Genomic DNA, 27,173 nt, shown 5'->3' on the forward strand with positions numbered 1-27,173 from the left:
AAGCCAAAATCCTAAAAATCCCTCATGCAGATGAGTTTTCCCCCGTGATGTCTCCCTCCCCCCCCCTTTTTCACGCGCTCTGAATCGCAGCACCTGCTTGCTTCAGCTGCTCTGATTAAAAGTGGAGAAGAAAATGATCAGTGAGGCTTGCTTTCTTCTCCCCAAACAATGCCCCAGAACCTCCCCAAACTGGCATGTCCTGTACAAAAAACCTCTGCATTAATAAGCTAGCCTTTGGACCCTCAGAAGTGTCTTTTGTGTGGGGTTCTCCCTGCATTTTAATAAGCCTGGCTTTGACAAAGACCCCCCAAAAAAGAGAGAAACAGACACATGCACAAAGACAAATTTCATTAAGGCTCTAATCTCCTCTCTGACAAATACACTCCTGCAGATCTCCAAGCCCTTTCAGCCCAGCAAAGCTTTTTATTTTACATATAATCTTGTTGTTGTTTTGTTCCCCACCAAAATAAAACTTGTTCCTGGTGCAAAACGCCGGCTCCCAGCATGGATAACATCTTTTTTTCCCCCCTCCTTTCTTAGAGGTGTGAAGTTGTTAATGAGGTGTCCCACACGGTAGAAAACCCGGCAAATCCTTTGATTAAAACCAGTCCAAGTGGCAGGGGCTGGATTATTTGTGCTTGGATGCCTTTGAGGGATGGTGGTGGCAGTGGCTGGGGAGAGAGGAGGGAAGGATGAGGAATAACACACGCTGGGGGCAGCAGGATTGCTTGGTTTGGCAGGGCAGCTTAAGGGAACGTCAGGAAAAGGGAGGGGGGTGTTAAATGGCATCAGCGCCCGATATTGTGTGAACAGAGATGCTGGCGGCAGGATTTGCTCTGAAATGCAGCGTTTTGGGAGGAGGGGAACTTTCCGTGGGAGATCTTAGGGTCAGCATTGCGGGTGCTGCTCTCGGGGCGGCCGGAGGGAGAGCGGGGTGTGGATCCCCACATCTGTACATCCCCGGGAGTGGCATCTCCTCCCTTCCCGCGGGATGAGAGGGGCAGCCGGGGCTGGGACCCGCGGTGCCGAGGTGGGGCTGCTGTGAACTCCACCCGGGAATAGCTCCCGATGACACTCAGGGTGCCACCTCTGAGCTCGGATCAGGGTTTGTTTTGCTGTCGTCGTCTCCTGTTTCAGGTAGGACCCCAAATCCCGTGTTTTCCCGAAGATTTTGGCTGTCCGTTTATGTCTGACACACCCATAAGTCGCATCAAGGAGTTCAGGAGGGCTTAGCTTTTCCTTGCTCTCTGCTTTGCATCTCCCCCCCCCCCCCCCCCCCCCCCCCTTCACAACCCAAGCTCTTTAACTCTGCTTTATTCTCCCTTGGATCACTGGGAATATCCAGCCATCACATCCCTATTGGAACTGCAAAGGCAGGATGAGCGCACTTGAGACCTCCAAGGTACAGAACTGAGGCAAAACCAGCAGGAAAAAAACAAAAATTGCAGTCAAAGGAGCCAACCCCCCAGTCCGAATTACCTATCATGGCACTGCTGGAGGAGTTCACATTTTTGGCTGGTAGCCCACTGGAGCATTCCTGGCATAGCTGCTTTGGATCCAGGCATTTTGGGTGGGTTTGGGGTGCGCTGAGAAGCCAGGCTGTAGGTGCCTCCCATTTTGGCTGGATGGGAGATGCTGTGGCTTTGGGACCATGAAGGCTTGAAGGAAATGCCACCCTGGCACCGTAGAGCAGGCACAGGCCACGTCCCCTGCGGCATCTGCCAGCCTGAGGCCATCCAGAGGCATGGAGCCAGGGGAATGCCATAAACATCTGTCCAAGAGGGGCGGCCTGGGATGAAAAACAGCCCCGTTTCTTCTCAGGTTTGGCTGCTGAGACTCCAACACGCTTAGCAAGTTTCCGAGCCTCAGCAGAGCCCTGGAAGATGCCAGCAGCTGCCTGCACTTGCCTGTTCCCCCTTCCTGCTGCACATCAGGCTGACAAAAGCTTTCCAGGGAGCAGCAGGCGGAGGGCTGGCAGGCAGTGGCTCATCCAGCACTTGGATGCGGCTCCAGGGTGCCTTTGGCTCCGGCCCCGGTGGCTCAGCTCCATGTGGATGGATGGATGGCACGGCAAGGCTGTCACATCAGCCCTCTCTGGAGCCCAGCCATCCCAAAAAGCAGCCCCCCGGCCTGGGGAGGACAGGAAACATCTCAGCTGCAGCCCCCAAGAGGGGCTGGCGTCGGTGGTTCTGGGCCTGTGGTGGAAAATGGTTTTCATGCCCTGCAGAAATGGCGATGGTGAGCCTGCAGTGCCTTCACTCCGGAGGGTAAAGCACATCTGGAGCTCCTTGGGCAATTTGTAGCCCCTTCAAAAGGAGCCAGAGGTGGCTGCTGGGCACTCCCTGCTCTGATGGAGTTGCTCTCCTGAGCAGAAGGGCAAAAAGGCACCCGGCTTTTTGTGGTGCTTGGGAAAACAACCCTCATGGATTCACCGGCTGGAAAGGAAGCCCCTGCATGAGGGAGCAGGGTGGCCAAGCTGCCAGCACCTCACCAGATGCTTTACACTCTCTCCAGCCCTGGTGGAAAGGTGCAGCCAAGCTCTATCCCACCCTGAATTCCTTCTGGCACTGGATTGTATCCATTAAAAGAAAAGAAAATGCAAAAGCCAGCCAGGACTGTGAGATTCCCTTGTCCTTGGGGGAGAGGTTTGGGGCAGAAGTTTGGGGGTTTGTGCCCCTTTTTGCCTCCCAGATGCTCCTGGGCATTTGGCAGACAGAAAACACAACTGTGGCTCTGAAAGGTCTTCCCAGAGGGAACTTTTCAGCTCCCTACACAGGGAAAAACTGGGGAAAAGTCTGATAATTTCCAGTATTTTACAGGGGGAATATTTGGAGGGAGGAGTTTCATGGGCACAGCAAATGTTTGGTTGCCTCAGAGATTTCCTGCACATCATTTGTCTTCTGATTAAATACTCTGGCTTCGTTCTGGAGCTTGGTGCATGCAGCCAGTTCTCTCTTCTGGGTCAGAAAGATGTAAAACCAGTCATGCACTTCAGTATTTTTATATGCCACCTTAGAGGTGGGTTTCTCATGACTGAAATAAATCAGGGGGGTGCAGCGAGCGAGATCTTAAAATCTTCCACACTCTCCACAGCAGAGACTCCTTTGAGTGTGAGAACCAGCAAAAATCCTGGCTGAAATCACTCCGTGTAAAGCTTGAAGGGGAAAAAGGAAGCCCTGACCAAACAAGAGCTTTGGGTGAGCAGTCAGACACAGGACTTGCAGCAGGATTTTTGTGTTTGAAAGCTCCTCTGCTTATTTTGCCCAGTGACATCGTTTGGGGCGATGGGAGATGTAAACACTCAGCACTTCAGGCTGAAGTAACACGGCTTTAAATGTGGAAGGGAGCAAAGGAGATCACAGTGAACGTGTTTGAGCATTTCCCCACTGCTTAAAACTCTCTCGAGTCATCTTTAAAAAGAGGCAGAAAGCTGTCGGATTCCTTCTTCCCCTCCCCGCATCCCTACAACGTTCTCCTCTTCCCATTGCACAGGACGACAGCAAAATGCAAATTAAACATCAGAGCTATGTAGGGAGAAAAATCCCAGCCCCGAACATCTGTTCCTGGCTTTCTCGTGGCCAGAAGGGATAGGTCAGGCTTAGCTGGAGTCCAAGTGCCTTTTGCATCCGGCAGCTCTGCACAAGCTCAGCCTTGAGGCAGGCAGATCGTCCATGCTCTTGGAATTAAACACATGCAGGAGCCCTGCCAGCATCCCTTTGAGCTTAAGGAAGTGATGGGTTCTGGACCAGACCTGCAAAAATGAACAAATAAGCTTCTCCTCTGATGTTTGCCTTTGTTTTGGAGGTGAAGACAACGTGCAAAGATGGCACATTACACTGCTGCAAGGAGGAAATAACTACCTGTCCCTCCCCAGCCACCAGGCTCGGTGGTAGGGAAAGGATTCCCTGTTGGAGAGATTGTTGTGGGATAAATTGGAGCAGCACCAAGCCAGCAGGTTTTTTTTTTTCCTTTAGCCAGGGCACAGCAGAGATGGGGTACCAGGGGCTCCATCCTGCCTCACCTGAGAGGGAGGGTGAAGGCAGAGCACACCAAAATGTGTGTGTGTGGAGAACTGTAGTGGGAACAGAGTTTAAAAAAAATAAATAAATAGGGGGTTTCAGCTAGGTGGAAGGGAATGAGTTACTGGAAAATGGGCACTGGATGTAAACTTCTCTCCCACTCACGCTGTCTGTAAATTGACTTACCACATGCTCATCTTCCAGCAAGCTTTTAGGAGAGTCTATCACAGCTTGGGGTTTTCTCCCAAGTCTTTTGTGGCAGGGACAACCAGCATCCCTCCCTCCCTAAGAAAGTGGGTGGGGGAAAGAGGAACAAAAATTCCTCTGGTCTATGGAGAAGGCAGGGTGGTTGGCCCCAGCCCTGCTGCAGCACCCCTTGGGACCCCCTTTTTGGGGAGGGCAAGGTCAGATTGGGGGGATCCTGCACCAAGCACCGTCCTCTAGTGGATAAATACCTTTACCTTGGGGTGAATTACCCGCTTGAAAGGGTCATTTGGGCTGTGATTCAGCATTTCTCCATCTCTGCCTGCCTGAGAGCTGCCAATAGAACTTCTGTGAGGATGCACCTTGCTTTAGGCACGGCTGAGGTGACCTGGGAGCCACAAAACCAGTGGCCACTACCGAGAGGTGCTGGTTTCCCTGGGAAACATGGGGCTGTGCTGTGGTCCTTGGGAAACGTGACCTAAATTGGAAGAGGAATAAACTGGAAGAACAATAAAAGCCAGGGAATGGAGTGAAGGGTAAACAGAGCAAGAATCGTGTGTAATGTTTCCCTGACTCTGGGGCTGAAAGGCATCTAAATATAACAAATATTGAAAGCTTTCACCCCGTCCAGTATAAACAACAACAAAGTACTGCGGGGTTGTTTTTATCCCCTGCCTGGCAGAGAAATAGGAAAAAATTCCTTTTGGATGCCACAGGCAAGCTGAGGACAGGACGGAGTCCTGCCCCAAGTGGCTGCACAGCCCTTCTTAACCTCTCAGGCTGCTGCCTTGCTGAGCCCAGCTTCCCAGTCCACGCTGGTTCATCTGGGAGTATCTGTAACTGGGAATAGCCGAGAATCTGCAGGGCTGCCCTTGCCAGGAAGGAGCACGAACCCAACCCCACCCTACATCTTCAGCAGCCCCTTCTGTGGCCGAGGCTCCAGGCAGAGCTTTCCCCGTGCGGAAGGAGCGCGGGGCCAGGGAAATTGGAAGCAATAACATCTGGCTGCTCCGAGCAGCTGCAAGGGGTTTAAGTGTGTGTGGTTTTCCCTGAGAACTGGAGGGACCCTGCCCCAAACTGTGTCAGCGTGGAGTTGTAACGAGGTGGGTTTTTCATCCGTTGTTAGGACATTGGGAGGTAGAACAGGTATCCGGGAGGGCAACTGAAAGCATGGAGGGGACAGAGCCCTTCCAGGACAGGCTGGAAATATTAATTCCCCTGGAAAAAGCCTTGCATATCCCCACTGACCTGGCCCAGTGATTTTAGTAGCTCGTTGCCTGGCAAAATATCCCTCAGCCTTCATCCTCTTCCTCATCCTACCACCCCCAAGCTGTGGAGAAGGGGCTCCTTACCTGGTGAAAACAGGGTGGAATAATAAGTGTTTGCACCCAAAATCATTTTCAGCTCAAACATTTGAGTTTTGCAGTTGTCTTCCTCCTCTAAGGCCAAGGGTATGTGAAAGAAGGAGCTCTGTGACCTGCTGTGCTCTCAGCTGGGTAAAGAAATCCCTCAAACACGCAGGAATTTGGGGTCTTTCCGTGTCATCTATTTCTGACATCCCAGAGCCGACGGTGGGAACGCCACCTTGATGTTTCCAGCACTTCTGGGGTGGGGAGGGGAGTCTTCAGGAGCAGAGGAACTGCAAAATACAGAACATTGGGGATGAATCAGTTTTGGGGTAGTGCAGCCATTGGAGCATCAGTAACACTGGAGTTGATAACGCCTGTAAAACTCCTCATTCCAGTGGGATGGATTCAGGTTTGGATCAAACCTCCAGGTAGAGATAAAGAGCTGACAGCCAAATGTAGGCTGGTCTTGGCTGTGCCATGCCCAGTTAAGCTGGAGATTTGTCCTGAGTTTCAGCAGGTTGGGCGCTTAAAATAGATCTGGCTCCTTTGTAGGAGAGGAATTCCTGCCAGCAGGCCAAAACTAACAGCAAGATTCTTGGTGGAAATCTTTCTGGAGGAGGGGAGGAAGTGTGTTTGCACCTCAGAAAGTGCATATCCCTTAGGTCTGGGTCAGCAAGAGCTGCTGGTGATGGTTAGAGGCAAGGGATTGGCAGTGGCACACTTTGGGGGCACGGAGGAGCGGTGGAAGGGTGGCAGAGTGGGAATTGTTCCGTGGATGTGGCCAAGGATAAACAGTGTTAACAAAGCAGTGAATAAACAGAGGATGTCAATATGCCCTGATTTCTATCAGTGTTTGCCAGTGTGGAGGCAGCTCCCTGCCATGTGGCTGTGGTTTCCTGTTTATCCAGAAGGGAGAGTCACAACAAAAGCTGGAGCACTCGGTGCCTGTAATTTGATTTCTAGAGCTCAAACCAGCCCTCGCTTCTGCTGGAGCAGAGGAGCTCCTGCTGCCTGCTGTGAGCACGGGTGACCAGGCATCCGTCCTGATCCCAGCTCCTGCCATCCAACCACGGCTTGTTAGGCTCTGAAATCATCCACTTCATCTGAACAAGGGAGAAAGTGCCACATGCTTGCAAGAAAAAAAGACGAGGAATTAACTCCCTGTGATTTCTGCTGCTTCTTGTTTGACACCCGATGACAGGTGTCTCTGGAGCCAATCCTAGGAACACATGTAGTTGTTAGAGGGGAAATTCTGCCTTATCATCTGTCCTAATTTATGCTCCCAGGGCTGCTTATCTTGTGCTGCCTGGTGGGACCCCTGTGTGCAAGCTGAGCTTCTGTAATTTACCTTCTTCCACACTTTCGGTGCCTCCTTTGGCGCTCCCGGTGAAAGAGACCCAGACGGATCAGTCATCGCTCCCCTCTCCAGGGAATCTGTGCAGGTCTTCCAACCTCCCTGCTGAAAGGAAGGGAGATTGGAATCTCATGCAATTTTGGCAGTGGAGACCTAAAAGAAAGAGAGAGGAGAGTGTTTGTGGGGTTATGATGATGTGAGGTCCCTGCTGCTGTTGGCAGGACCTTAAAGCCCATCCAGTTCCATGGGCAGGGACACATTCCACTAGCCCAGGTTGCTCCAACCTGGCCTTGGACACTTCCAGGGATCCAGGGGCAGCCACAGCTTCTCTGGGCAACCTGTGCCAGGGTGTTTTTCTGCTGCTGCTGTCTGGAAACTGAAGGACACAGGGGATGAACCAAAAGTGTTGCGGAAAGGGAGAGGTCACAAAAACTTGCTTTAAAAAAGAAAAAAAATAAGGAGATTGTCTAAGAGTCCTTTTCTTGGAAATGAGAGCTGCCCCAAAGTTTGGCAAAGTTTTCCTTGGAACAATGGAGGGAAAAATTAGGAGAGATGAATCAATTTTACTTCAAAAGAATGAGTTATTTGGTGAGATCTACAGTAGTTTTGATTGTTTTTACATAGTCCATCTTTATTTACCTTTGTGTCAGCCTAGCAAGGATTTTGCCTCTATTTTAGTGGCACATAAGGAATTTCCTGTTTGCTCGTATTTTAGGGAACTTGATGAGTATTTCCATATAAAGAAATAGGTCTGAAAGAGAGGGTTTATCTCAGGAAGGAGAAGAGTCTCCATTTTCCAGGATGCCCTGAGATGATGCCGCAGAGTCCCTGGCTTGTGGATGGGGCTTGGAGCAACCTGGCATAGTGGAAGGTGTCCCTGCTCATAGGAGAAGGTGGAATGACATGAATTTTAAGGTCCCTTCTGGCCCAAACTGGGATTCTGTGGTGGCCAGGTATGAATGCATGTGTTCACCTGCCCTTTACAAGGTCAAACCTCATCCCTGCCAAGCAGTGTCATCAATCCACACCACAAACAATCAGCCCTGTGGCACCGCGAGGCAGAGCTTTGACAGGGCCATTTATGAAGGTCTGAATCGAGGGAGAAGAAAGCACCAGAGCTGTCAAGCCACCCCAGTTCCTGTTTATGCCACAAGAGCCCTGAGGTTAGGGCGTGAACGATGGATTAACTAATACATTACAGGCACAGAAAGGCCTGGAAAAAAGGAAGGAGGAAGAGGTTTCCCTCCCGCCTTTGGAATATGTGACGCGGGGCTGCTGGGCAAGCAAGCGACAGGCTGAAGTCACCTTTGCCAAGGGAGGCTTTAAAAAATTGAGGAGAGCTTGTAGGAAGGCTCAAGGAGAGAAAAGAAGAGCTGGAGGGATCCTCAGCTGCTTCGGGAGTCACGGGTCCGTGCAGTCAGGAGGTCACAGCAAGTTCAGCAGTTAAAGCCTGAACTCTCCCTGGAGCAGCTCCTTGTTCTGGAGCACACGCTGGCTGATGAGGATCATTTCAGTTTGTTTTCATTCAGCATAATCACATCACTCTGAGGAAACCACAGTACTGGAGTGAAGGCGTTGCTGGAGCCGGAGCTCCTGAGTCATCCCGATAGTCCCTGAATCCCACGAGATGCGTGCGGAGGTTTGGGAGGTTCGCTCTGCTTTTGGCCCTGGGCAAGGATAACTCTGACATCCATCCCTGCTCCCGGCCTCTCAGCCAGCATCTCTGCTGTGTTTCACCCCACCCAGACCAGGTGCAATGGTGAGGACCAGCCCAAAAAACCAGAGCACCGCTGTGGGTGAAGCTTGGGCTCAGCATCCACACAGCCACAAAGAAGTTCAAAGTTCTCTCCCTTTGTTTGCTGTTAATTTGTCAAGTTTTATCTGTTTCTGCTACCCCTGGCAGCTGCACCGTGTGTAAAATCCTCCTTGTATCACATATAAAATGCTCTGCCAGCCTTGGATTGGAAAAGCAACAAAAGCAGAGGTCCATTTTTATGTAAATGTTTGGTTGGGACATAATTGTCTCCCAAATCCGACTGAAGGCACTTAAATTGCTTTAAAGCCTTGCAGCCCCATGCTTTTGACAGATCCAGCCGCAACCAGCTTGTTCTGGCATCCATGGGCTTGTCACAGGAATTTTTACTCTCAAATTAAGCTTTTATTTTATCGCTTAACATCAGTTAATAGGCACTTAAGATGAAGTAATTTCCTTTTTATTTTCTTACTTGGTCTCTGCTGATCAATGCGGGATGAGATCACCTGAATTTTATTTTGGGGGGGGTGGGTCAAAGGGAAAATTGGCAACATCCACCTAGGGCTTATTTTGGTTTTATTTTCCCCTTCTCCTTTGAACAGGGTGGGATTTCTGCGGAACAATTAACATTCATTCGCTAAGTGCTTTTGCAAGCATGTTTACAAGAAATGCAAATACTCCAGGACTGTGGTGGGCTTGTTTTTCACCTCAATTTAGCCCCAGATCCTGTGGGGTTTTGCGTGTACATTGAAGTCTCATGCTACGGCACTTGGAAGTTTGCATGCCTGGAGCTGAGCGTGTCTGCAAACCTCTCTGAGGTGGAGGGGCTAAGACGGGAGAGGTCTTGAGCTGTTGTAGCACAGCTTAGAAATCAAGGCTGTTTAGGCCTCTCCAGGTGTCCTGGAAGGGAATTTCAGAGCCTGGAAACCGCCATCCCATAAAGAGGGTCCCTGGTGTTCCCCGTGCCCCAAGATAACCCACGGAGGCTGACGCCTCCAGGACTGTGTTTTTTCACCTCAGACCGTCTGCTGGCAGAGCAGAGGCGATAGCGGGGCTGCTGATTTATGGAGTGGTGGCTGAGTTCCCAACCAGGAGCAGGAGAGAGGTTTTCCATCGCAAATGTGACGGCTCTGAGGTGTGGGATCTGCCAGGGGGCCCCACCAGTGTTGGGTTTCTCCAGCGTGGTGAAAGTCACCCCCAGGTTTGGGGTTTTTCATGTAAATTGTAGGCACAGAGAGGCAACAAGGCCTCTCTCCTCCTGTTTGGGCTCTCCAAGGAGTTGGCCAATCCATTCAGGGATGAAGGGAGGACAGGCAAATGCCCATATCCTTTCCCTAGGAAATGAAGCTAAAAGTGGAATTCCTTCTTCCCAACCAATTAATGGACATCGAAGAACAAATGGACCAAGGGCTGTGGAAAAGATTGGCAAAGGACAGCAAGAAGGGATAAATTTAGCAGGATGGGACAAGGCAACCTGGATACCCTCTCCCACATCACGAATACGGTCCCTTGAGGGCGTTCACTGGGAAAGTCTCTGCTTAATTACAGCCTAATTGCTGCTCTGGGTGCAGTTCTCATGCCTTTGGAAGATGGCTTGAGACTGGCTGGTGGAAAACTGCTCCCAGACATGTTTTTATAAGATATTGGGCCAAGCCAAAGGAAATATGCCAGGGAACCATGGGTGTGGTTGGAGCAGGGATGAGAAGAGGCATATCTTGTTCCCTCAAGTGGGAAGAGTTAAGTGCATGTGAACACGGGGATTGGGAGTCCTGGAAATAGTCCTGGGACAGCAGCAGCAAACACAGAGATCATTTAACCCTAATTCTCTTTTTACCCTTCAAACTTCATTAAAAAGAGACTTCTGCTGCAGGGGGCAGAGGGGTAACACCAGGCTGGGTAAGGAATGGCCTTTATAACACTAAAACCCAGTTGTCTGGAAGTTAAATACTAGAAGGTGATGCAGAAACTTGGATTTAAAGCAGGGTTTTAAACCTGATGGGAATTTAAACCTCATCCAAAGGACCTGGAAGAAATGATAGCTGATAAGGATTATGGTGGATAACTGCTCCAGGAAATCAGTGTGGTCAGGGGAGGTGGGTGAAAGCTTCTTTGCTTCTTCTCCACCCCTGGAAAGTGTCCAAGGAAGGCCTGGACGTGGCACTCAGTGCTCTGGGCTGGGTGACAAGGTGAGGATCCATCACAGGTCAGTTGGAGGTCTTCTCCAACCTAACTGATTCTGGGATTCTGTGGCCCCCCCCAGCACCACGTGGCCCCAGCCAGGACTGAGGATGCTGCATTTGCCACCTTCAAGGTGCCACCTTGGGCTCCAGACTTGGAGCATTAATAAAATCACCCTTGTTCAAGGTTACGGCGCGAGTTGATTGCTCCTGATTAGGGATTTGTATTCAGTTGTGACATCCTGCAATTTTTATTACCTTTATGGCAATAATTGCAAATAATAAAATGACAAACTATCGTAATTAAATTTTAATTAATTACAAATCCATTACTTTTAAGTTTATTCATGGTAAGGACAATGATACCGAAAACAATTCATTAAAGCACTTGATATGTAAATTATGAAGCCAGACATTAATTTCAGGCAGCTCGTGTACTCTCCACAGCAGCAGGGAATTTGTTTAAGGAAAGGCAGCTCTAGATGATTTTAGCTGCTTACTTGAGGGAGCAGGGAAATACTGAAAACTCTTGAGCTGAAAGGATTCCCAAAGTCAGGTTCTGCATCCTCTAAAGGAAAATGCTAAGGAAGCAAAAAGAGATCCCTGGCTGGCCTTGCTGCTGTGGGTGGATAATCACTGTAACACCACAGGGAGATGTGGCAATCCCGCAGGGAGCTGGGCACGAGGGCAACGCCTGGCTCTCAGTCCAGGTATTTTCCTCCTGATGGGTAACTCTGTGCAGGCAGTGCTCAGGGAGAGGGTCCTGGAACACCAGGCAAGCAGTATTTCCTGAGCTTCGGCTGTAAACACCCACCCACCTCCCCAGATCCATGGAATTCTATCCTTATGCTTCTCCGTCAGGGCAGCAAACCTCTCATCCCAGCTCTCCACAGTGAAATAATCTCATTTGTGATGGTCTATTTGCCATCAGCTTTTGCTGACTTAATTTAGTGTACCAAGCCATGCTGGACTCTGCTTTCCCCGGAGAACCTGAGCTCAGACCCCTTCACATCCCGTGGGGAAAATGGTCCGTGTTAGGTACAGGATGAGGATTATTCCTGGTCAGAAAGCCTCGTCCTCGGCCCTGGACAAGCAGTAAAGGTCACGTTGGATGGGGCTTGGAGCAACCTGGGATAGTAGAAGGCGTCCCTGCCCATGGCAGGGGTGGAATGGGATGAGCTTTAAGGATGTTCCAACCAAAACCACTCTGGGATTCCGTGATCTCCACAGGGTTCTTACCCCAGGCAGTGGGAATGAGTCACTGCCATTTGACCACCTCCTTTTGACAACCTGGGGCACTCTGGCCCGAAGGAGGTCAGCACCAAGCTTTCTAATGTTATTTTTCCCTCTAACACTGTTTTATATCGGGAAGCAGAAGATTATATTTGCCTTTTGCCACAGCGAGCTGGAATTTTGCTGCAGCACCCTTTGTGCTCCCGATTGTCTGTGATCCAAGTGTAATCCTATCCATCTTGGGAGCTTTCCTGTCCAAGGGGAAGGCACGAATGGAGGGGAGACGTGATCAGACAGAAAGGCACCTCCAGCTCGGACACGGAGAGCCCAAAGCAGGGAGGCACACCCAAGGTTAATAACATGTTGCTCCACCAGCTTCTATCTAATCTTGGAAAACGTCCTCTGCTGCGAAGAAAAATGGGAAAGTGATTATGTGACTTGAAATAAGGTCTTGCTCCACTGTCTAGACAGCTTTAAAAAACATCAAGCTGGGGTGTTCCTATTTATGAAAAATGCAGCTGCACTGCTGCCTTCCGCGGGCGAGGGAAGCGAGAGGTGCACTTGAGGTCATTTGGCTGCTCGCTGAGCCTGTCCATGGGAATTTATTCCTCTCTCCTTCTTGCTTTATTTGTTTTATTCCTTCTGCTTCCAGCCTGCCATCCCCAGCTCTCTGGGGCGCTGGGCTCTGTCCTTGGGGGCTGCTGGCAGTGGGACAGCCCGTCGGACACGGATCCCTGTGAGGGTCTGTGAGCCAGGATGGCTGCTGGGTGCTAATCCAGGCTTTTTCCTTCCCACATTATTGCCGTAGGGATGACTGCCCGGAGCAAAACTGCACACAGCCTCTGGATCCTTAATAGAGTCTCTTATAACCTCTCTTTTAAACTGGAAGAATTTCATTTGCCCTAACTGCAACCTCAGCAATTCCCCTCTGCCTATTTTTTTCCCCCCCAGTGTGTAGGGTTGGACTTTTTTCCTGGTGGGATCCAGGCAGGTGGAATCTGATGCCGAAACGGACCGGGCAGGATTTTCACCAGGAGCCACACGGCTTCAGCATCCTCTGCTGATGGGATCCAGCACCACATTCCTGCTAAGGCTCAACCTTGAGTGGTCTGGGGAAAAAAAAAGGAAGAGAAACAACCCTACTGATCGTGGGGCTGTGTCCTACAAAAGGGGGAAATGGGTCAGCAGATCTGTTAATCCCAGCTTGATCTAAAGTCTCCGGGACAGGTGGCAACCTTCATTTAATGGAACGATGAGATCATTAGGAATTGGTAATGAACTGTAGTGCAGCCATGAAAGTAGGTCACCCTTACCCCAGGAACACTTCAGTCTGTCCCCATTCATGTGCAGCAGCAGAGATGGCCGGGGGCAGGGTGACAGCTCCGTCCTGGGATTTGCTAAACCAGATGATTTTGGGAACAGAGCGGGGCAAATGCTGCAGACACAAAATGGGTTAGATTATCTCAAGTAATAAAATGACTTAAAAATGGGCTGGTTCAGGTTTAGGTGTTGAGTCCCACAGGCCTCAGGCTGCCCATGACTTGTGGGGAGGGTGGGTTTGGAAGAACCAGTCTCAGGCCAGGGACAGTGGTCACCCGGGAGGAAAAGAGGAGAGATCCTTTCCTAATCCCTGAGGGAGGCTTTGTCCACCCCTGAGCATCACACGGATCCCTATTTCCACATCCTGAGGGCCTCCCAGAAGGTCTCTCCTCACTGCAGCACTCCCAGCTGGAGGTGTACTGTCATCCCTGAGCTTTTCCTTTCAGATGCATTCCCTGCTGCCTTCAGGGCTGAACTCTGGGTGCCTCTGGGTTGAAGTGATTCTGGACACCTTTAGTCCTGCCCAGGGTCCCCAGCCTTGCACATCAGATATGATCCACATCTATGAACTATTTCCTTCTCCTATTAACCCCTTGTAGATGAAACCCAAGTGGTAAGACTACAGATTTGAAAAGCTTCTATTTTCCTCTCCACCTTTGTTTGCTCCCAAATCCTGATGTTGCTGCAGCCCTCTGTAACTTTGTGAACCATCAGGCAGGCAGCCTGCTACCCTGCAGGAGGAGAGAGGTTTGCTCAGGCAGTGAAAGCCCCAAGGGCTGAAGATAGGAAAGGTTAAGAAAATATTTTGCTCAAGATGCAATAAGCAGTAGTGGGGCTTGGAAAGTTATTTCATTTTACTTTTTTTTTCTTTGGGGGGTATTCAAGCAAGCATTTTATAAATATTTATAGACAAGGAACTGTGCTAAAATAACACTTGAGGGCTGGTTTGAGCTCCTCCAGGAAACTGAGGTGGTGCATGGTCCCCATGTGGCTCTTGTGTGTTGTTAGTGAGGATCCTCCTGCTCTGCATTTCCAGGAACAGGCTTCAGCTGCTGTCCATATTAACTGCAGCTTTTGCCAGTGTATCCCCATGGATGTGTGATGCCAGGTGGTGCTGGGGGAGTGACCGGTCTCCCCCAGCTCTGCCTGCCATGCCCTGAGGTGTCAGTCCCATAAATTCAGCAGAAGGTCCCATAGTCCTGACTCTCAACCCCATGTAAGTGTTTTTAAACCCAACCCTTCCCACTGATGAGCACATCAGGGGACCAGGAATGCCATCACTGGCCACCAGGACAAAGGAACAGGTCTCTTTTTGTCACCCTTCACTGGGTAAAGCTCCACAAACCCTCCCTTCCCTCCACAGCTGGAGCTGGCTGTCCATGTCCTCTCCTTCTGGGCACAGGTGCTGTAGTTTTCACCAACACTTAAAAACTTCAGGAGGGGTGGGCTTCTTCTTCTCCCTTCCCAGTTTCCCTCTTCTTGTTTATATTTTCTGTGCTTCCCTTCATCTGCCAACAGCTCCAGGCTTTCTTTCCATTCGTGCTCCTGTGGTGTCTGAGCTGCTTCATGAGGAATTTCTGTCCATGTCCTGCCAGATGGAATCGGGACATCATTTGCTGGAGGAATGGGAAAGAAAGTAGAAAATACTTCAGGTCATCTCCCCCACCACCAGTTCCCAGCCAGAAACAGCTCTAGAGGATGACCTTGGGGAGGAATATGAAGATCCTGGTGGAGCTTGGTGAGGGGAAGGACTGGAACACTGGTGACACCTTTGGTGCAGCAGCTGGGTTCTCCCATCTCAAGGGAGCTGGCTCTGGGGGCAAAAGGGACAGTGGCTTGGGGGGACATATGGGAAACCTTGGGAGCTGTTAAAGGGAGAGGGATGCAATTCCCCTCATAATAAGGGCTGATTTCTTTGTATTACTCAGAGAAGGGCAGCCTAGATGGGTATCCATGTGTGGCTGAGCTGCTGAAAACCAAGTTTTTCACCTTTTGGGGCAGACTGGAGAGGGTCCTGTGTGTGTGTTTGCCCTTGGCTGTGACCAGGAAGGCTGCCCTGTGGCAATGCTGTCCCTTGGCACCAGTCCTTCCCCTCAGCTCTCCCAGTTTTGAAGATTAAGTAGAGTGCAATATCCATCTTGCTCCATACTGCAAACAGTGCAGCAGGCCGGGCAGCTGATAAGGAATCCCTTCTTGGTTTAATGAGGAGACTTGACAGAAATTCAAGAGTGTGCAGGAAAAAAGGAAAACATTTCAGAGGGTGCCTGCAATGGAACATTTCTGGCACGTGAAAAAGCACAAAGCGAGTATGGGTCACGTCAGTAAACATTTTCAGCTTCCTTTCAATAAAAATGTAATAACAATTAAATTTAAACCAAACAACAAAAACTTTCTGTAAGTGTACAGTGAGCAGTTTGGTCTAGGAAATTTTTCACCCCCTCTACCGGCAAAGCGGCCCCATCCAGGGGAGTTTTGGGGTTTGGTTTTTATTTTCCCCTCATGGCTCAGCTTTAAGTAAGTGATTAAAAGCAGCGAGAAGCCAGAAGTGTTTCACCTGGTCCAGTGACATTGCAGTGGTTCTTCAAGATCCAGCCAAAAATTCAGGTTTGCTGGACTTGAGCTGGACACTGGCCATGCTTCCAGGCAAATGTTGAATTCTTGGATTCTTTCCCACTGCTCTCAGCCAACTGTGTGCCCAGATGGAAGGATGGTGGTGTTGGATTCCTTAGGGATCTCCTTTTCAGGCTCTGATGTCTAAATGGAGGATAAACGCAAATACAGAGAGGGACCATGTAATGACAGAACAAGGGAGAATGGCTTCAAACTGACAGAGGGCAGGGTTTGGTTGGATATTAGGAGATAATTCCTGGCTGTGAGGGTGGAACAAGTTGCCCAAAGAAGTTGTGGCTGCCCCATTCCTGGAAATGCTCAAGGCTGGGTTGGATGGAGCTCTGAGACACCTGGCTGAGTGGAAGGTGTCCCTGTTCCTGGGCAGGAACTGGGCGATCTTTAAGGTCCCTTTCAACCCAAACCATTCTGGGATTCCATGGTTTCTATGGAGAGGAGAGGATTAAAACACCAGCTGGGGCATTGGAGTGCTGTGGTTCCATGGGAGCTCTCCAGGGTCAGCCTGGAGCAGGGGTGACCAACCCTTGGCCACAAGGCCTGAGATCCTCCTCAGAGGCTCTTGAGTGCATGAAGAGCTTGTAGCTAAAAGCAGCAGAACGATGCCAGGGTGCTGATCTTGGCTTGAAAAGAGTTTGTTTGGAGAGGAAATAAAACCAGAGGATATTTTTACGACCGTGATGAATATCCAGTGTTGATTCTGCTTCCAGAGCACACATCCAGGAGGGCAACTCTAATTATTTATCTCAGGAAATTGGCAGGTTCTCGATATCGACGCTGAAGCGCTTCCTCTTCACGTGCACACAGAGACTCTGAGACATGATGTTGTCCCTTCTTTGGGGCCCTGGCAGTCCTGCTGCTCACTCAGCCCCTTTAGAAAGAGAAAGTTTGGCAGCTTGTCCAATGGTGTGCTCAGAGTGGGGGTTCAGGGATGTGTTCTCTTATCTCTGCCTCAAAGTTTAGTCTGTAATCACTTAAACTCCTCTCTGAGGTGAGAGGGTGTTGGGTTGTGCCTGTGTTCCTTGATTTAAATGTTTTTTTTTTTTATAATTCATCATTTAGTTTAATATTAATTATGAGTAAAAGCCCCTCTGGATGGGGAAAACTGTAGGAGGTGTTGGCAGAGGTGCTGTTCACTGGAGAGATGGATGGGGTGGGATACCTGCCTAGGTGGCCAAGCCCGACTGGAATTTCCTCGGTGTCTTTGCAGGAAAAGGAGAAAGACAAAAACCTTTGCTTGAAAAAAGTGGTTGAACTTTCTGTGCCACCTGGAATACAGGATTCCCTTTTGATATCATTTAGTATTATTTAGTCCTCTGGAGCTTTATTTCGATAATACATCAGTTTGGGAAGGAAAAGGCCTTTTGGAGAAAAAACCCAACGCCTACCCCGTGTTTCTGCTCCCTCAGAAATGTCTTTCCCTTCGTAACAAGCAACTGGTTGACAATTTCAGCTCAAATGCGCACATAGATTCCACCTCCCAGGCAGAATTTTCCAACTATTTTTCTGGAAATAGGCTGCCTTACGCCTGATTTTTCTACAAATGCCACGGGTTTCAGAACCCAGCTTCTCCAAGTCTCGATTTCACCAGATGTTGAGCAGTAGAACCCGGTCATATTTCCGCACAGATAGCAGTGAAATTCAATCTAAATTTAAAATGTATAGGACAAACATGGGACATTTTTGTGGTTTATCACATTTGACGTCTATGGGAATTCTTTCTCCGCGGGCATTCTCAAGGAAAACCTTAAAACACTGGGGGGAAAAGAAAAAAGTATTTTTAAATGTTTACACATGTAGTCAAATGTTGCAGAGAAGCTTTTTTATCAACCAGATGGTAACTTCTTATTTACACTTCCCATATAAAACCATCTGTGCTTGAAGTGGGGAGATGCTCCAGTTGGGAGTTTGGCTGCAGGGGGTGGATTTGTTACATCCAATTTTCTCCTCTCATCAGAGCTGAATATGTAACACTTGTTTTATTTAACCTTGCTTTAATTAGAGGGTTACAAAAGTGCACTTGGCTCTCCCATGCAGTGGCTGGCACTCTGGATTTTGCTGCTTTTAGACAAAACTGAGATTTCTTGCCTTGTCTCCCCTTGACGTTGAACTTCTGCTTCCTCTGTTTCCATGCCATGGTTCCCTCACCCAGCCTTCTCCTCCACTAAATCCCCCATTCTCAGTGTGAAATCCTGGCCCTGCTGAAGTCAGTGGAAGTCTTGACATCAGCTCCAGCAAGGTCAGGATTTCTCCCTGGGTGTTTATTTTCTTTAAGCACTCCCAGCCTGTCGCTCTGTCCAACTTTTCCCAGAGCCAAGGTCAACACTTCCCTCTCCACTATCTCTGTCACTCTTCTATGAACTCCCTCCAAATTAAAACCTTGGGTGCCCAGAATGCTCAGTGCTGTTTCAGGTGTTGTCTAAGCAGTAACCTCATGGAAATACTATTTTTTTTTTTTGGCTGCCAGCTTTGCTGGGTTGTTTGCTTTTCTCTTTCTTCCCCCTTGTTTTATTAGCGTATTACGTCGCATTTTCATCTCATTAATAAAGAAGATGGACAAAAATACCAGCCCTAACACTGACCCCCCCAATGGAATCCACCAGCTCTGCCAGCTCTGTACTCTGCTGGTCGCCTTTTTGCTTTTCCACCCATCCAGCTCTTACCCTTCATGGGCCATTTCCATCCAGGCCAATTTGAATTTGACCTGTGTGATATGAGGAGACACCAAGCTGGAAGCTTCATCCTGGTAAGAATCCCATCCATGTGGGAACCAGATGTTGTCATCTGTGAAAATTTTCATAATTCAAAAAGGAATTTAAAGGAAAAATTGTTTCCCTTACATGTCAAAAATGAAATTTGACCAAAAAGTGATATTTTTTTTTTTTTAAAAATTCACTGATAAAAATTGTCTGAATGACAGTTTTGATGTTAATTTGAGTTACCTAAGCTTGTGCAAAACTTAAGTGAAAAAGACAGACTAGTTGGACAAAATCAAGCCTGTAAACTCTGATAAAATCAAGCTCGTCTGACATAATGCTCTCAAAAATTAAGGTGACTCCACAGAACATCATTTCCCAGTAGAAATCTTCCTGGTGAGACCAGTTGTGACTAAGAGCAGTAGCCTAAATATGTGATTTCTTCCCCCAGCCCCACAAATGCCTCTCATTTCCTGGGAAAAAAAACCCCAAACCATATTTTCAGGGTTGTGTAGCATTTCTCATCTTAAGGGGTTTATTCTTTTCAAATCTGCTGCAAAAAAAAGAGTATACTCAGGAAGGAGGGGTTACAAACCGGGCTGCAACTGTCTAACGCTCAGCATGGAGCATCCTTTCCTGGGGCTTTCCCATCTCCTGGACTTTATTGGTATTTGGGGATCATTTGAGATGGGCTGTGGCTTGCTTGAGGAGGGTTGTGCTGGGAATCTCAGCCAGGGTCAAAGCTTCCCGTTTGCTTTGGCACGTGTGGTCTGAGTGTGGTGGGATGAGCCACTGACCACCACCTTCACTCCGTGTCCTGGCCATTTTCCTTGGGTGCTGGCCAGCAGTTCCTGCTGGACTCGTGTTCCAGGGCTGTGTTTGAACTCCCCTCCGTCACCCCGAGCATCCAGATGTGACAGATCCATAGCACTGTGCTGCAGATGCTGGATATTGGCTGCAGCTGGGGTAAATATTATTCCTGTATCCCAACGAGGATGAAATAACAATAATAATAATCCTCTCCAGAGGATTTGGAGGAGAGACGGAGGAGACTCAGTTTGTCATGGGCTGCCCTTGGGCTCCTTTTCTTTTCTCCTCCCCTTTTCAGGAAGGGAAAAACCCAGCCTGCTAGGAAGGGGATTTCAGCTCTCCCTTGGATGCTGGTCAGGAAAACAGAGCACTCTGTTTGTGATGGCAGCCTCCACCAAAACGGCTCAGGGGCCAAATTAAGGCTGAGGAGGAAATTCATCCTCTCCAAAGATGAAAGGTCTGCTTGATTTCTTCCCTAGCCTCTGCTGGTTCCCATGCATGCCTCCCTCTGCTTGATGGATGAAGAATGAGAATCATGGAATTACAGAATGTCCTGAGCTGGAGGGGACCCACAAGGATCATGGAGTCCAGCTCCTGGCCCTGCAGAGACCCCCCACCAACCCCACCCTGGGCATCCCTGGCAGCGCTGTCCAAACGCTCCTGGAGCTCTGGCAGCCTCGGGGCCGTGCCCATTCCCTGGGGAGCCTGGGCAGTGCCCAGCACCCTCTGGGGAAGAGCCTTTCCCTGATATTCTAAAGTCCCCTGACAGAGCTCCAACCATTCCCGGTCCTTTTCCGGCACCTCAGGAGCTTCTGGGATTCCTTGGGAGGATACGGGACCACAGACACCCCTGAAAGGAAAGGCTGTTGGCTACTTGTGTGCTGAACCTCCTTGCCTCCTACTCAGCTGCCAACCCCATAGCTCCAAACTGGGATAACATTTCCCTTCTCTCACTCTTTCCTCACCTTCTCTCTCAGGGTGCTTCCAGTCTCCCTCCCCACCTCCCAAGCAGAGCCTGACACCAGCCTGGAAGGGAGAGCAGGAAAGTATGGACTAATTGAATTGGTGAGAAACCTTCCCATGAATTAAAACTTCAGGGAAGGTGTGGGAAGGCTTTTTCATACTATTTTCCTGGAGTGGCAGCTTTGGGAAGGAAACATTTATTTGGAGGTTTTCTCTTCCGTCCAGATTAAGGTTTTGTGACGAGCTGTAAGTGCTGTGCACTCACACAGGTGGGACCCTCTCCCACCCTCTCTTGTTCAGTGGCCTGATGTTCCTATTTTATTTGAAAATATTCTGGTTTGGATATGTTTTCAATTCTATTGTTTTTTAGTTGGAATACTTGCACGAGTTTTGAAATAGCTCAAAAAGCACACTCAAAACTGAGCTGGAAAACCCCATTTTGGGCAGATCTGGTTCCCAGCTTGTTTACTAGAGTTAATAACATATTCCTGAAATCTCAGGCAATTTGAGACACTGTGTTCCAGCATGAACCCAGACTGGAAATGGAAGTAGCTGGGTGCTTCTCCTTGAAATGATTGTTGATGGAATCGTTTCACTGCCGTCATTTCCTGCCTGTAAATGTTTGTTTTACCCTCTTTGGGGTCCCATTCCCTTTCTGTTTCTACAGGGGCTGGTATTACAGTCTGTCATGCTTGAAGTGATCATCCCAAGGGCTGGAAGGCTTAAAATCCCTTCTCTGAGCTGTGAGGGGCATCCTGTGCAGCTTGGATATCGCTCCCAGGCAAAACCATTTTCACTTTCCATCAGAGAGCACAGGCTCTCTGTCTAAAACCCCTGCCCTAAAATCCAGCCCCCTCCAGTCTGTGTTTGATCCTGCGCCTGCCAGGCTCTTGTGACTGTGGGTTTTATGTCCCTGGGGGGCTGGCCCCACCTCCAGCCCCGTGGAACCAGCAGAGCCACCCCCCAGCTCTGAGATCATGTGTTTTGCTGCCATCCAGCACCGACTCCGTGCTGACACGTGCAGCTTCTGGGCCTTATTTATGGCCAGGACACGACATCCAAAGTAAACAATGCCTGGGGTCCTTCTCCCCCTTCCCCTGCACTGGGTTCCAGATGGGGAGAACCTGTACTCCCAGGGGTCTCAGATGATGACGGATCACCTGGAGGGGTGATGGCTGTCAGCCAAGCCCTAACCTGTTTAGTCTGATGGGCAAAGCGAGCTCAAACAATTGGCAGCTCGGCTTTGAACGCTGGGACCGAGGCATCCCCCACCCTCCTCTGCAAATAAATCACAGTTCAAAGCAGCTGGGGTTGTGGCAGAGGGGATATCTGACCATGGGACAGTGTGTTTCCAACTCTCACCCCTCATAAAACTCAGGGGAGGAGCAGAGAAGCCATGAAAAGTGGGTCTTAGTTGGGGTGGGTGTAGGGCTGGGCTAACCTGGCACCTGTGGGTGCAGGGAAGGTGAGAATGGGAAAAATGATGGGATCCCAACTCCAGTTTGCTGTTCTGTAAGTGGCAAATCTATCCCAAAGGGCCACTTTATGGATTTCATTTATGGTTGTTCGTGCCCTACATCATCTCTGAGCAGAGAAGTGCCACTTGGGGTTTGTGTATCTTTCACTGACATGTATATTTAGCACTTGTTAACCACTTACCTTGGGCTAATAATTCAACTTGTGTTCCAAGTGTTCTCTTTTCCATGAGTTTTGGAGCCAAGGAGGCCACTCCTGACAGATCCATTTCAGCTTTGTCTGCTATAGCCTTTTAGCTGATTTGAGCAATATTTGCCACGTTGTTTTTTAAAATGGTTAGTCAGAGTGAAACCATCTCATTGCTTTAAACCTCCAAGTGGTTCTTGCCCATTTCAGCTAAAAGCAAATTCAGAACATTTGTTGCTTTTTACAGGGAAAATAAAATTAATTAATTCACTTCATCTTGGTGCTTTAGCCAAGCTGGTTGCAATTAACTTTGTGGTTCCTGTCCAAATTTTTTCCTGCTCTTGTTTCTGGGTGTTTACATTGTTTTGTTCCATCTTCAATGGGCCTGATGGTTTGTTTTCCATCTATTTGACCTTTGTCAGCACATAAACTCCCAGGACTGACAGGACCTGGAGTGTGTAGTCCTCGCACAGTGTCTTTTTTGTTGGTATTTTAACTCAAATGTCTTTTTTGGTTGGCGTTTTAACTCAAATGCACTTAAACCCATGCTTAAACCTGACTTCAGCATGATCTAATCCTGTGTCAAATAAACTTAGGTAGGACTGGGGCTGTTTCCTACAAAAGCACCCGAGGCAGGAGGGTTTGTGAGCCTGGTGCAGTCGTGGTGGGAAATACCCAGCTCTGCCTCTCTGTGATTTCCTGTCCACATAAAACTGAAATTGCTGCAATGAGTCAAATCAAATATAGACTGAACCATTGGGTTTTTCCCCCTTAAACAAAAATTGAACTCTCAGAGGATCAGGTTGGCAGCTGAACCCAAACCAGAATCAAATTTGAGGCACAGCACTTCAGAAAAAATAAAAAAGAGTTCAAATTTCTTTGCAGTGCCCAGATCTGGGGCAGTCCCGCCTTGGATGAGCTCGACACATGCGGGGTTCCCAGAAGGGGAGTTTGGCATCTCCCCTCCTTGGCTGCTGGGCAGGAACCTGCCTGGGCTGTCAAAGTTTCTTCATGCCACCTTGGGGAGTGTTTTGATTTCAGCAGATCAGCAAATGTTCTCCACAAAGTGCTCTGCTGTTGGGTTTCGTGGTCGGAGGGGTTTTTTATCCTTGTTATTTCTGCTGCTCTGCTGTGGGATGAGGGATGTTGCACATGCACAAGGAATCCTCCACGGGCTGCAGGAAAGCAATAAACAGCCCAGGCTGAGGAGGAAGTGGATGGAAACCCAACCCAGGAAAATGAGAAGTGAAGGATTCAGCCTTGGCTTGACTCTGTGCCCAGAGACACTGAGAGCTGTGCTGTCACTGACTGCAGCAGGTTTAGGCCAGTCCTGGGGGCTTTGGAGAAACCCGGCCCTAGAGCAATGCAGGGTTTATTTGAGCCCATTCCCATTTGTTTTCCCATTAACCCTGGTTTTTTCCAGGTGATTTTCACTCATATGTCACAAAACTCTTATTTTATATAGCTGTGCCAGTGCCTTCAACCAACCACTTCATTTCCCATGAGCTCTGTAGCAGGCAAGGACATCCAAAAGGCAACTTCAGATTCCATAAAAATAAAAGAAATTCTGGGTTTTGGGGTTTTTTTCGTTGTCTATTCAGCAGTGGAACAAAACCCAGTGAAGGAGGAGGGACAATTTCTGGTTTTGGTTATTTCCTTGGGCAGAGCTGCCACAAGGGTGGAGAAAAGCTGGAAGCAAAAGTCCCCAAGCTCTGGGAGTGGAGAAATCAGCCCTGCTGGGTTGCTCTGCTCCAGATCCTGCTGCAAAGCTCCCCCCCAGGCTGCAGGAATATCTCTGCTACCAGGATCCATCTGTGGAGCCTGTTTTCAAGTCTTGTTGTGCTAATTTGTGGTTTTCAGGAGAAAGTGTTGGAAAAGAGAGTAGTGTTGTGAATCTGAGCCAGACCTGCTAGTTTTGGCTGCTTGTCCTTTTTCTATATTCCAGTTGCTGTTGGATTTTTGGTATTTTTACTTTAAATTGAGGAAATAAGGGAAAAATGAACTATATTAGGAAGACTTCCATTCACTTCTCTGATTCAATAGAAGTCAGCTTTGCATAACTCTGCGAGAATCCCCCTGCTCCTTGTTTTGCTGATTCTAAAATGCATTTCATAGTGATACTGAATTCTAAAAATCGAACCTGAATCTAAGATACCTCCACATTTGAGTCAGGTCAAATTAAGCCTAAGAGTAGTTCCACATTTTGCAGCCTTCCAGTACCTAAAAGGGCTCCAGAGAGCTGGAGAGGTATTTTGGATATGGGAATGGAGTGACAGCACGAGGGGGAATGGCTTCCCAGTGCCAGAGGGCAGGGTTAGATGGGATATTGGGAAGGAATTCCTGCCTGGGAGGGTGCTGAGGCCCTGGCACAGGGTGCCCAGAGAAGCTGTGGCTGCCCCTGGATCCCTGGCAGTGTCCAAGGCCAGGCTGGACGAAGTTTGGAGCATCCTGGGCTAGTGGAAGGTGTCCCTGCCCATGGCAGGTGGGTGGCACTGGGTGACCTTTAAGGTCCCTTCCAGCCCCAACCATTCTGTGATTCTCTGATTATTTATGATTTTTGCTGCTGATACAGCCCCTGTTCAGCACAATAACAACACTTCCCACAAGCTTTGAGGTGTTCATGCGAGCGGGGGAGCTCAACCCATCTTATTTTTGTGCACAAATTACTGATTTTGGTGCAGACTCAGATGCAAAGTTCCCCTTGCCTGGAGCAAGGGCTGAGGGAAGGATGTCCCAGGCATTGGGCACCTCGGCCAAGCCGTGCTGGGTGGAGGTGCCTGAGGCACAAAGGTGCTGCACAAACCCAGCAGCTGAGCCTGGCTGAGTCTGTTGGGCTTGAGGTCGAGGCTCGTGGAGAGCAGATTTGAGGAGCAGACGAAGAACGCAGGAATATCGAACCTGTTTGCTCAGGGAAAGGCCATTTTCCACAACGCGTGCTCGTTGTTGTCCTCTGCTCAGCGTGGAGTCCTCTTCCAACCTTGCATTGAGGGAGCTTGGCTGGGCTGCCAAGAAAAGCAGAGGGAATCACTCCTTCATGAGCCATCCCTTCCTCCCTTTCATGTTGTTAGGAATTTCCCCGTGTGTCTCTCCCTCACGAATTCCTTTTAATTACGTTGCGTCCAAGCGGAAGGAATCCACCCCAGTTTGGCTTCTCCAACGCTGGGAAGTGCAGCGCTCGCTCTGCTCCTCCTCTCCCGTGTCCTCTTCCTAGGGTTTCCAGGACATCAGTCCAACAGCCTGAAGAAGAAAAATGATCTGAGGTGAGGGCCAATTATCACCACTGCCTGTTCTGGCTGGGAGGAAAGGTTCGCCTGGAATTCCAGGGAGCTGTGGGGTTTGGATGGGGAAAGAGCAGCACGTCTGCTGAGCACACCAGGAAAAGGTGGGGGATGGGGTTCTGACCCTCTTCATGGCTGTGACTATGAGAGATAAGGGGTCACCACACCAGTGATTTGGAATGATAATCCTTGGAATTATAACACTGTGTTCCTGCTACCGCTGAGATTGCAGTAAACACAAATCTGAGGAAAACAAGAAGTGCTCAAATGTTCTCCTTGTTTTCCAAGGGAACGATTATTGCCTCTTTTTTTTTTTTTTTTAACCCCTGTGGTAAATTCCCTTTTGTCCAAATGAAAACTTTCCAGAAGGAAAAAAAAAAAACCAAAAAAAACCCCATCAAAAATCCCCTTGCAAAGATTGTGGTCGAGCCTTTCATTTGTTTGTTTCCAAATGTCGTTTTAATGAAGTCGAGGAGCTGCATCACGTTTTGTCAAAGCCAGAATGAAAACAAGATGTATCCATTAAAAACAGAGCTGGAAAGGGAGATTAGACAATTCCCCTGCCCTAAAACGGGATTGAGTATTTTCAGGATACAGATAAAATGCCAAGAATTGTTGACGTTACTTCGGCTTTGCTTTCATCCCCTTCCCCAAAATGCAACCTCCCTTTTCCCATGGCTTTGCTACCACACCTTGAGCACTCCCTGCTCCCTCTGGCTGCCCTCAATTAGGAATGCCCAATTAGAAATCCTCATTAGAGTATCCCATTGCAGAGCAGCCCCTTGCACAGCACGCACGGGTGGTGCTCCCCTGTTCCCTGCCCTGGTCCTCATCCCAGATAAAATCCTGCCACGGCCTTTCTGTGGCATCTTTGTCACCTCTTTCCTATCCAGGGTTTCAGCAGTTTTCCTAGGAATTAATTTAACACCAGTGCTGGAGAAACTCCTCCGTGTCTACAAGGTCCTTAAACCAAATGCACACTGCTGCTACTACTGGATCCATTTAACGAATCCAGACACTTTGGGAGAATGTAATCACTTTCACCTGCAGTTTCAACAGGAAATTATGGAAACATTTCCATCCCACAGAGCCCAATTTTTCCCTGCCTCACCTGTTTTTTCTACCACAACTCTAACACGCAGAGCAGTCAACATTCAGATTTCTATCTTGACTCATTTTAGCCCAAAAGTCAAACCAACCCAAACATTTCAGCTTCATTGGCAATTTGCTTCCATTTTTATTTGGAAGAAATAGAAAATCACATATTCATACGCTCCCTTCCCTCCAGACAAATGCTTCAGAGAGTGCTTTTCCCTGACTTTTGTGCTCAAAAGTGTCAAGGAAATCTGAGTCACTTGTCTGCTTTGAATTGTAAAGAATAAATGGGCTTCTCAAGCCCTTGGGCTGTGTTGGAATCTCAGCCAGAGGCCTCTATTAATAACCCAGCGAGTTCTTGTGTGACACTTTCTTATCCTCATCTCGCAGATGGGAGTGTGTCTGTCCAAGGTCACCCAACTTTGGAGTCACAGTCAGAGCCCAGGCCTCTCCTCCTGCCCACTGACCTACTTGAACCAGAGAAAATGCATCACCCTCTTACACAACAGCTCTTCCAGTGGTGCAGACCAGAAAACTAGGGATGTTTTCATGGAAATTTCCATGGAAAATGCTCCTTTTCCTGGTCAGAAATGTCTGTCTTGGGGAAATTCTGCTTTTCCTGTAGGCAAGATTCA

At 48.9% G+C, this 27,173-nt stretch overlaps 1 long non-coding RNA gene across 1 annotated transcript in view; it reads left to right on the forward strand.

Moving 5' to 3' along the window:
* The first annotated feature begins 868 nt into the window (after positions 1–868).
* LOC125328241 overlaps positions 869–27,173 on the forward strand; it is a 39,877-nt gene continuing 13,572 nt past the window's right edge. Inside the window, exons 1-2 of the long non-coding RNA XR_007204616.1 lie at positions 869–1,137; positions 14,928–15,147. This is a non-coding gene — a long non-coding RNA (uncharacterized LOC125328241). The remainder of the gene's footprint in view (positions 1,138–14,927; positions 15,148–27,173) is intronic.

Source organism: Corvus hawaiiensis, chromosome 7 (assembly GCF_020740725.1).
Source record: "Corvus hawaiiensis isolate bCorHaw1 chromosome 7, bCorHaw1.pri.cur, whole genome shotgun sequence".
Taxonomy (NCBI): Eukaryota; Metazoa; Chordata; class Aves; order Passeriformes; family Corvidae; genus Corvus; species Corvus hawaiiensis.